This window comes from Argopecten irradians, chromosome 12 (genome assembly GCF_041381155.1).
Source record: "Argopecten irradians isolate NY chromosome 12, Ai_NY, whole genome shotgun sequence".
NCBI lineage: Eukaryota > Metazoa > Mollusca > Bivalvia > Pectinida > Pectinidae > Argopecten > Argopecten irradians.
In genome coordinates, this window is record NC_091145.1 from 42,533,640 (window position 1) to 42,544,902 (window position 11,263).

The 11,263-nt window shown below is 36.5% G+C and overlaps 1 protein-coding gene across 1 annotated transcript in view; it reads right to left on the bottom strand.

Moving 5' to 3' along the window:
* Positions 1-3,518, bottom strand: part of LOC138305123 (integrin beta-3-like) — a 99,558-nt gene extending 96,040 nt beyond the window's left edge. The window contains exon 1 of the mRNA XM_069245522.1: positions 3,236-3,518. The gene's annotated coding sequence lies outside the window, so the exon portion shown is untranslated. The remainder of the gene's footprint in view (positions 1-3,235) is intronic.
* Between the last annotated feature and the right edge of the window lie 7,745 nt (positions 3,519-11,263).

Genomic DNA, 11,263 nt, shown 5'->3' on the forward strand with positions numbered 1-11,263 from the left:
CACAACTGTACCACCATCAACATACACAACTGTACCACCATCAACATACACAACTGTACCACCATCAACACACACAACTGTACCACCATCAACATACACAACTGTACCACCATCAACATCATCAACACACACAACTGTACCACCATCAACATACACAACTGTACCACCATCAACACACACAACTGTACCACCATCAACATACACAACTGTACCACCATCAACACACAAACTGTACTACACAACAACTGTGTACCACCATCAACACACAACTGTACCACCATCAACACACACAAACTGTACCACCATCAACACACACAACTGTACCACCATCAACATACACACAAACTGTACCAACCATCAACACACACAACTGTACCACCATCAACACACACAACTTGTGTACCACCACATCAACATCACACAACAACTGTACCACCATCAACATACACAACTGTACCACCACAACATCAACCTGTACCACATCAACTGTACCACCATCAACAACATCAACAACTGTACCACCATCAACACACAACTGTACCACCATCAACACACACAACTGTACCACCATCAACACACACAAACTGTACCACCATCAACATACAACAACTGTACCACCATCAACATACACAACTGTACCACCATCAACATACACAACTGTACCACCATCAACATACACAACTGTACACCATCATCAACACAAACAAACTGTACCACCATCCAACAGTGCCACAACTGTACCACCATCAACACAAACCATGCTACAACCAACCTTCAAATTACACAATTTTACCATCAACACACACAACTGTAATACACATATTCATGTGATACACAACTGTACCACCATCAACATACACATAAATGTACCACCATCAACATACACAACTGTACCACATTAACATACACAACTGTACCACCATCATGTTACACAACTGTACCACCATTCTTTCGAATGCTACACACACAACTGTACCACCATCAACTAAATACCATCAAACACACACAACTGTACCACCAGGAATCAACATATCACATACTCCGCCGTAGTTCTCAACAACACATGTACCACCATCAAACATAACACTGTGATCATCAACTGTAAACCAGATAACCACTATACACAACAAGGTGTACCATCATCAACATACACAACTGTACCACCATCAACACACACAACTGTACCAACATCAACTACACAACTTTCAACAACACAACTTTAAAGATGAGTCACGTTAAAAGAATAGAAGGCATTGGCTAAGAGTTTATATGAATCGCTTTACTCCTTTTTTCGGATAATCCAAATATGAAGATCTCAGAAATTGCATACTTAAACTTCATGAATACTGATTAAAAACCGATATTCACAAAGGAGGGCAAGGGATCCGTTTATTTTGCCGATGCCAAGTTTTAATGTACATATGATGGTACGTGCATATTTAAGAGAGTCTCGAGACAATAGCGGATTCCATTAAAAGGACATCTTATCACTGTTGTTAGAAATGCCTGATACTTTACCAAAATTAAGATTAGAGTTATATGACAAGAGGATTTCGGTTTATGAATACGTAACACTCTTAGAGACTGGAATATCGTTAAATAATGTTTAGCTGTCAAAATTTTGAAACCGGGTTTGATTTCATAAGTATTGAACAGCGTACGAAACCCATGCTCGGGGAAACCTAAGGACCAGCTATTCACTGGTTGAGTGGGACTGGGAAAACCTAAGGACCAGCTATTCACTGGTAGAATGGGACTGGGAAAACCTAAGGACTAGCTATTCACTGGTAGAGTAGGACTGAGAAAACTTAAGGACCAGCTATTCACTGGTAGAATGGGACTGGGAAAACCTAAGGACCAGCTATTCACTGGTAGAATGGGACTGGGAAAACCTAAGGACCAGCTATTCACTGGTAGAGTGGGACTGGGAAAACCTAAGGACCAGCTATTCACTGGTAGAATGGGACTGGGAAAAACCTAAGGACCAGCTATTCACTGGTAGAGTGGGACTGGGAAAACTTAAGGACCAGCTATTCCTTGGTAGAATGGGACTGGGAAAACTTAAGGACCAGCTATTCACTGGTAGAATGGGACTGGGAAAACTTAAGGACCAGCTATTCACTGATAGAGTGGGACTGGGAAAACCTAAGGACCAGCTATTCACTGATAGAGTGGGACTGTTTTAAACACAAGATAATAAAACAGGCGATTTTAAAGCGCGCAAGATTACATACTGTTTACTGACAAAGCAGGGGAGCTACAAGTAAAATGGTCTCTTTTAAAACAAATCAAATAATCCAGGGACATTCTTGCTTAACCTAGCTTCTTCGTCTATAACACTCACAAGATTCCGTGGTATCTACAGACATAGAAAACTTCAGTCTGAGTAATAAAGGTAGCCACAAACACAATTAATTATGTTTTCTTATCTTACAGTATTAATAAATTGATGATTGTAATTATACGGGTAGAGTTAGGTTTAAACAATAATTTTAATGATACGGCAATGGTTAAGGTTTAAACAATAATTTTAATGATACGGCAATGGTTAAGGTTTAAACAATAATTTTAATGATACGGCAATGGTTAAGGTTTAAACAATAATTTTAATGATACGGCAATGGTTAAGGTTTAAACAATAATTTTAATGATACGGCAATGGTTAAGGTTTTAAACAATAATTTTAATGATACGGCAATGGTTAAGGTTTAAACAATAATTTTAATGATACGGCAATGGTTAAGGTTTAAACAATAATTTTAATGATACGGCAATGGTTAAGGTTTAAACAATAATTTTAATGATACGGCAATGGTTAAGGTTTAAACAATAATTTTAATGATACGGCAATGGTTAAGGTTTAAACAATAATTTTAATGATACGGCAATGGTTAAGGTTTAAACAATAATTTTAATGATACGGCAATGGTTAAGGTTTGAACAATAATTTTAATGATACGGCAATGGTTAAGGTTTAAACAATGATTTTAATGATACGGCAATGGTTAAGGTTTAAACAATAATTTTAATGATACGGTAACGGTTAGGTTTAAACAGCGATTGTAATCAACTATACGGTAACGGTTAGGTTTAAACGACTAACATACAATCATCAGTATTTACAAGACAAAACCTGAGAATAGGTAAGGTCATTCACTTGATTAGAAAAGGGCCAATTAAACAAACATACACACTAATTTGTATATCTAAATAAAATAACATAATGAAAACTTACCAACTGTTTTGTATCTTAATTCCTTCCCATAACACGCAATGACACGATCAGAAAAATCTATTTATAAATCCCCATTAACCACGGCACGTAAATATCCTCTGTATGAATACAGGTGAACACAACCTCACACCACGGACGTCTGCCGATATCAGGCCGCTGATGTTCAGCTCTCTGCTGCAGCTGCTGAATCGAGACGTGTTATGGTATAGCAGACAACACTAGACAGATGATCATTGGAGAGCGGAAGGGATGAGGCTAATAAAATACTGAATTAACCCTTTATCGAGATGTTTATTTATTATGTACCTTTACGTAAATAAAGAATTAACACATACAGACAATCTGGACATGGTGTTTTTACTTCTATAACTTTCTGTTCGGTGGTAGTCTGTAAAACGGTAACGTGTTTCTCCACAATTATGTTGAAAACAGATTGTTATCGATAAGAGTTTAGCAGCTTTATCTCACAGAGTGTATAACGAAAACTGGTCTATTTCACATTTTTATATAAAATATTTTGAATGTTGACTCTGAAGGTAGTAGTTTTAGGAATACCACAGTACTTTATTATGTAACAACAGTAAAAGCATCGACCTACTATTGGTAACTGGCAAATGTCCCATGCGGGGTTCGACTTCATTTATATGCGATTTTTAAGTACATTTTGACCCGCCTACAAGACCCCTATAGGGGTTAGAATCATATGATTTACAAATATACTTCAGCTATTCATGAATAGTTTCTTCAAATGAATTCTTTCAATGAAATATACGGAAGTTGAAAATGAAAATGTAAAATTGTTAACAATAGCAGAATATATCACACCCGACGTACCATGATGGACAACATACAATGATATGACTGACAATATACGATGATATGACAGAAATACACGGTGATGTGACGGAAATACACGGTGATGTGACGGAAATACACGATGATGTGACAGAAATACACGATGATGTGACAGAAATACACGATGATATGACGGATATACACGGTGATGTGACGGACAATATTTGATGATATTACGGACATATAAATGTCTAGCCATTAGTATTTGGTTGGACATCGCGTTTGTGCGACAGAAATGATGATATATAAATGCCTAGACTTTGGTACTAGTGTTGATATCACGTTGGTATATCCGTAATGATGATATATAAATATCTAGACTGGTACGTCAGAAATGATGATATATAAATGTCTAGACTTTGGTACTAGTGTGGATATCACGTTGGTACGTCAAAAATAATGATGGTATATAAATGTCTAGACTTTGGTACTTGTTGGTCACGATAGTATGTGAAATAATGATATATAAATGCCTAGTTTGGTACTAGACATCACGTTGGTCCAGAAATGATGATATATAAATGCCTAGTGACTTTGGTACTAGTGTTGACATCACGTTGGTACGTCAGAAATGATGATATATAAATGTCTAGACTTTAGTACTGGTGTGGACATCACGTTGGTATGTCAAAAATGATGGTATATAAATGTCTAGACTTTGGTACTTGTGTGGACATCACGTTAGTATGTCCGAAATGATGATATATAAATGCCTAGTGTTTGGTACTAGTGTTGACATCACGTTGGTACGTCAGAAATGATGATATATAAATGTCTAGACTTTGGTACTAGTGTGGACATCACGTTGGTACGTCAGAAATGATGATATATAAATGTCTAGACTTTGGTACTAGTGTCGACATCACGTTGGTACGTCAGAAATGATGATATATAAATGTCTAGACTTTGGTACTAGTGTTGACATCACGTTGGTACGCCAGAAATGATGATATATAAATGTCTAGACTTTGGTACTAGTGTGGACATCACGTTGGTACGTCAGAAATGATGATATATAAATGTCTAGACTTTGGTACTAGTGTGGACATCACGTTGGTACGTCAGAAATGATGATATATAAATAATGTCTAGACTTTGGTACTAGTGTGGACATCACGTTGGTACGTCAGAAATGATGATATATAAATGTCTAGACTTTGGTACTAGTGTTGACATCACGTTGGTACGTCAGAAATGATGATATATAAATGTCTAGACTTTGGTACTAGTGTTGACATCACGTTGGTACGTCAGAAATGATGATATATAAATGTCTAGACTTTGGTACTAGTGTGGACATCACGTTGGTACGTCAGAAATGATGATATATAAATGTCTAGACTTTGGTACTAGTGTGGACATTACGTTGGTACGTCAGAAATGATGATATATAAATGTCTAGACTTTGGTACTAGTGTTGACATCACGTTGGTACGTCAGAAATGATGATATATAAATGTCTAGACTTTGGTACTAGTGTGACATCACGTTGGTACGTCAGAAATGATGATATATAAATGTCTAGACTTTGGTACTAGTGTGACATCACGTTGGTACGTCAGAAATGATGATATATAAATGTCTAGACTTTGGTACTAGTGTGGACATCACGTTGGTACGTCAGAAATGATGATATATAAATGTCTAGACTTTGGTACTAGTGTGGACATCACGTTGGTACGTCAGAAATGATGATATATAAATGTCTAGACTTTGGTACTAGTGTGTGACATCACGTTGGTACGTCAGAAATGATGATATATAAATGTCTAGACTTTGGTATAGTGTGTGGACATCACGTTGGTACGTCAGAAATGATGATATATAAATGTCTAGACTTTGGTACTAGTGTGGACATCACGTTGGTACGTCAGAAATGATGATATAAATGTCTAGACTTTGGTACTAGTGTTGACATCACGTTGGTACGTCAGAAATGATGATATATAAATGTCTAGACTTTTGGTACTAGTGTTGACACATCACGTTGGTACGACAGAAATGATGATATATAAATGTCTAGACTTTGTACTAGTGTTGACATCACGTTGGTACGTCAGAAATGATGATATATAAATGTCTAGACTTTGGTACTAGTGTTGACATCACGTTGGTACGTCAGAAATGATGATATATAAATGTCTAGACTTTGGTACTAGTGTGGACATCACGTTGGTACGTCAGAAATGATGATATATAAATGTCTAGACTTTGGTACTAGTGTTGACATCACGTTGGTACGTCAGAAATGATGATATATAAATGTCTAGACTTTGGTACTAGTGTGGACATCACGTTGGTACGTTAGAAATGATGATATATAAATGTCTAGACTTTGGTACTAGTGTGGACATCACGTTGGTACGTGAGAAAAATGATGATATATAAATGTCTAGACTTTAGTACTAGTGTGGACATCACGTTGGTACGTCAGAAATGATGATATATAAATGTCTAGACTTTGGTACTAGTGTGGACATCACGTTGGTACGTCAGAAATTGATGATATATAAATGTCTAGACTTTGGTACTAGTGTGGACATCGCGTTGGTACGTCAGAAATGATGATATATAAATGTCTAGACTTTGGTACTAGTGTGGACATCACGTTGGTACGTCAGAAATGATGATATATAATGTCTAGACTTTGGTACTAGTGTGGACATCACGTTGGTACGTCAGAAATGATGATATATAAATGTCTAGACTTTGAGTACTAGTGTGGACATCACGTTGGTACGTCAGAAATGATGATATATAAATGTCTAGACTTTGGGTACTAGTGTGGACATCACGTTGGTACGTCAGAAATGATGATATATAAATGTCTAGACTTTGGTACTAGTGTGGACATCACGTTGGTACGTCAGAAATGATGATATATAAAATGTCTAGACTTTGGTACTGAGTGTGGAACATCACGTTGGTACGTCAGAAATGATGATATTATAAATGTCTGGTGACTTTGGTACTAGTGTGGACATCACGTTGGTACGTCAGAAATGATGATATATAAATGTCTAGACTTTGGTACTGAGTATGGACATCACGTTGGTACGTCAGAAATGATGATTTATAATGTCTAGACTTTGGTACTAGTGTTGGACATCGCGTTGGTACGTCAGAAATGATGGATATATAAATGTCTAGACTTTTGGTACTTGCGTGTTGACATCACGTTGGTACGTCAGAAATGATGATATATAAATGTCTAGACTTTGGTACTAGTGTGGGACATCACGTTGGTACGTCAGAAATAATGATATATAAATGTCTAGACTTTGGTACTAGTGTTGACATCACGTTGGTACGTCAGAAATGATGATATATAAATGTCTAGAACTTTGGTACTAGTGTGACATCACGTTGGTACGTCAGAAAATGATGATATATAAATGTCTAGACTTTGGTACTGGTGTGGACATCACGTTGGTACGTCAGAAATGATGATTTATAAAGGTCTAGCCTTTGGTACTTGTGTGAACATCACACTAGTTGGTACGTTAGATTTGATGGATATATAAATGTCAATGGATTTTTAGGTACTAGTGTGGACATCATAAGTATATATAAATGTCTAGACTTTGGTACTAGTGTGGACATCGCGTTGGTACGTCAGAAATGATGATATATAAATGTCTAGACTTTGGTACTAGTGTGGACATCACGTTGGTACGTCAGAAATGATGATATATAAATGTCTAGACTTTGGTACTAGTGTGGACATCACGTTGGTATACGTCAGAAATGATGATATATAAATGTCTAGACTTTGGTACTAGTGTTGGACATCACGTTGGTACGTCAGAAATGATGATATATAAATGTCTAGACTTTGGTACTTAGTGTATAACATCACGTTGGTACGTCAGAAATGATGATTATATAAATGTCTAGACTTTGGTAATAGTGTTGACATCGGACTGTCTGGTAACATCATCAGGTAGATGTCATCAGAAATGATGATATATAAAATGTCTAGACTTTGGTACTAGTGTGATACATCACGTTGGTATACGTCAGAAATGATGATATAATAAATTGTCTAGACTTTGGTACTAGTGTCGACATCACGTTGGTACGTCAGAAAATGATGATATATAAATGTCTAAGACTTTGGTACTAGTGTTGACTATCACGTAGGTACGTCAGAAATGAATGATATATAAATGTCAAGACAAGATTTGGTACTAGTGTGGACATCACGTTGGTATACGTCAGAAATGATGATTATATAAATGTCTAGACTTTGGTACTGGTGTGGACATCACGTTGGTACGTCAGAAATGATGATATATAAATGGTCTAGACTTTGGTACTAGTGTGGACATCACGTTGGTATGTGTCAGAAATGATGATATATAAATGTCTAGACTTTGGTACTAGTGTGGACATCACGTTGGTATGTCAGAAATGATGATATATAAATGTCTAGACTTTAGTACTAGTGTGGACATCGCGTTGGTACGTCAGAAATGATGATATATAAATGTCTAGACTTTGGTACTAGTGTGGACATCACGTTGGTACGTCAGAAATGATGATATATAAATGTCTAGACTTTGGTACTAGTGTGGACATCACGTTGGTACGTCAGAAATGATGATATATAAATGTCTAGACTTTGGTACTTGTGTGGACATCACGTTGGTACGTCAGAAATGATGATATTTAAATGTCTGACTTTGGTACTAAGAGTGTGGACATCGCGTTGGTACGTCAGAATTGATGTATATAAATGCATCTAGATTTTTTTTTTTTGAGTACTAGTGTGGACATCACGTTAAGTATGTCCTAAATGATGATATATAAATGTCTAGACTTTGGTACTAGTGTGGACATCACGTTGGTACGTCAGAAATGATGAATATATAAATGTCTAGACTTTGGTACTTGAGTATACATCACGTTGGTACGTCAGAAATGATGATTTATAAATGTCTAGACTTTGGTACTAGTGTGGACATCACGTTGGTACGTCAGAAATGATGATATATAAATGCCTAGACTTTGGTACTAGTGTGGACATCACACTAGTGTGTTGGTACGTCAGAAATGATGATATATAAATGTCTAGACTTTGGTACTAGTGTGGACATCACGTTGGTACGTCAGAAATTGATGATATATAAATGTCTAGACTTTGGTACTAGTGTGGACATCACGTTGTACGTCAGATTTATGATATATAAAATTGTAGTAATTATGTGGACATCACGTTGTAAGTATGACCTATATTGGTAGACTTTGATACTAGTGTGGACATCACGTTAGTATGTCCGAAATGATGATATATAAATGTCTAGACTTTGGTACTAGTGTGGACATCGCGTTGGTACGTCAGAAATGATGATATATAAATGTCTAGACTTTGGTACTAGTGTGGACATCACGTTGGTACGTCAGAAATGATGATATATAAATGTCTAGTAAGACTTTGGTACTAGTGTGGACATCACGTTGGTACAGTTTAGAAATGATGATATATAAAATGTCTAGACTTTGGTACTAGTGTGGACATCACGTATGACACGTCAGAAATGACGATATAAAATGTCTGGGGACTTTGGTTACTAGTGTTGACTTCACGTTGTATGTTGAAATGATGATATAAATGTTCTAGACTTTGGTACTTAGTGTACATCACGTTGGTACGTCAGAAATGATGATATATAAATGTCTAGACTTTGGTACTAGTGTGGACATCACGTTGGTACGTCAGAAATGATGATATATAAATGTCTAGACTTTGGTACTAGTGTGGACATCACGTTGGTACGTCAGAATGATGATCTATAAAGTTATGACTTTGGGACTTGTGTGGACCATAAGCGTTGGTTATGTCAGAAATGAATTGATATATAAATGCCTTAGACTTAGTATCTATGTGTGTGGACATCACGTCTCAGTATACGTCCGAAATGATGATACTATAAATGTCTAGACTTTGGTTTACTAGTGTGGACATCACGTTGGTACGTCAGAAATGATGTATATATCAATGTCTAGATCTTTTGGTACTAGTGTTGGACATCAAACGTTAGACCTATGGTACGAAATGATGATAAATAAATGTCTTGGACTTTGAGTACTTGTGTATACTTCACGTATGTACGTTCAGAAATGATGATATATAAATGTCTAGACTTTGATACTAGTTGTGGACATCACGTTGGTTCGTCAGAAATGATGATATATAAATGTCTAGACATTTTGGTACTAGTGTTGGACATCACGTTGGTACAGTCAGAGAAATGATGATATATATAAATGTCTAGACTTTGGTACTAGTGTGGACATCGCGTTGGTACGTCAGAAATGATGATATATAAATGTCTAGACTTTGGTACTACTAGTGTGGATAATCACGTTGGTACGTTCAGAATAAATGTTGATATATAAATGTCTAGACTTTGGGTACGTAGTGTGGACATCACGTTGGTATAGGTCAGAAATGATGATAGTTGATACTTTTGGTTAGTAAATGTCTAGACTTTTAGTTACCTAGTGTGGACATAGTGCGTTGGTACGTCAGAAATGATGATATATAAATGTCTAGACTTTGGTACCTAGTGTGGACATCACGTTGGTACGTCAGAAATGATGATATATAAATGTCTAGACTTTGGTACTTGTGGATACATCACGTTGGTACGTCAGAAATGTAAGTTATAAATGTCTACTTTGGTACTAGTGTGGAACATCGCGTTGGTACGTCTGAAATGATGATATATAAATGTCTAGACTTGGTACTTGTGTGGACATCACGTTGTGTACGTCAGAAATGATGAATATAAATGTCTAGACTTTTGGTACTAGTGTGGACATCACGTTGGTACGTCAGAAATGATGATATATAAATGTCTAGACTTTGGTACTAGTGTGGACATCACGTTGGTACGTCAGAATTGATGTTATATAAATGTCTAGACTTTATTCCTGGTACTTGAGTATACATCACGTTGGTAACGTCAGAAATGATGATTATATAAAAATGTCTAGACTTTGGTTCAGTATAATGTGTTATGGACATCACGTTGGTAACGTCAGAAATGATGATGTTATAAATGGTCTAGACTTTGGTACTAGTGTGGACATCGTTGCGTTGGTACGTCCGAAATGATGATATATAAATGTTCTAGACTTTGGTACTAGTGTGGACATCATCGCCGT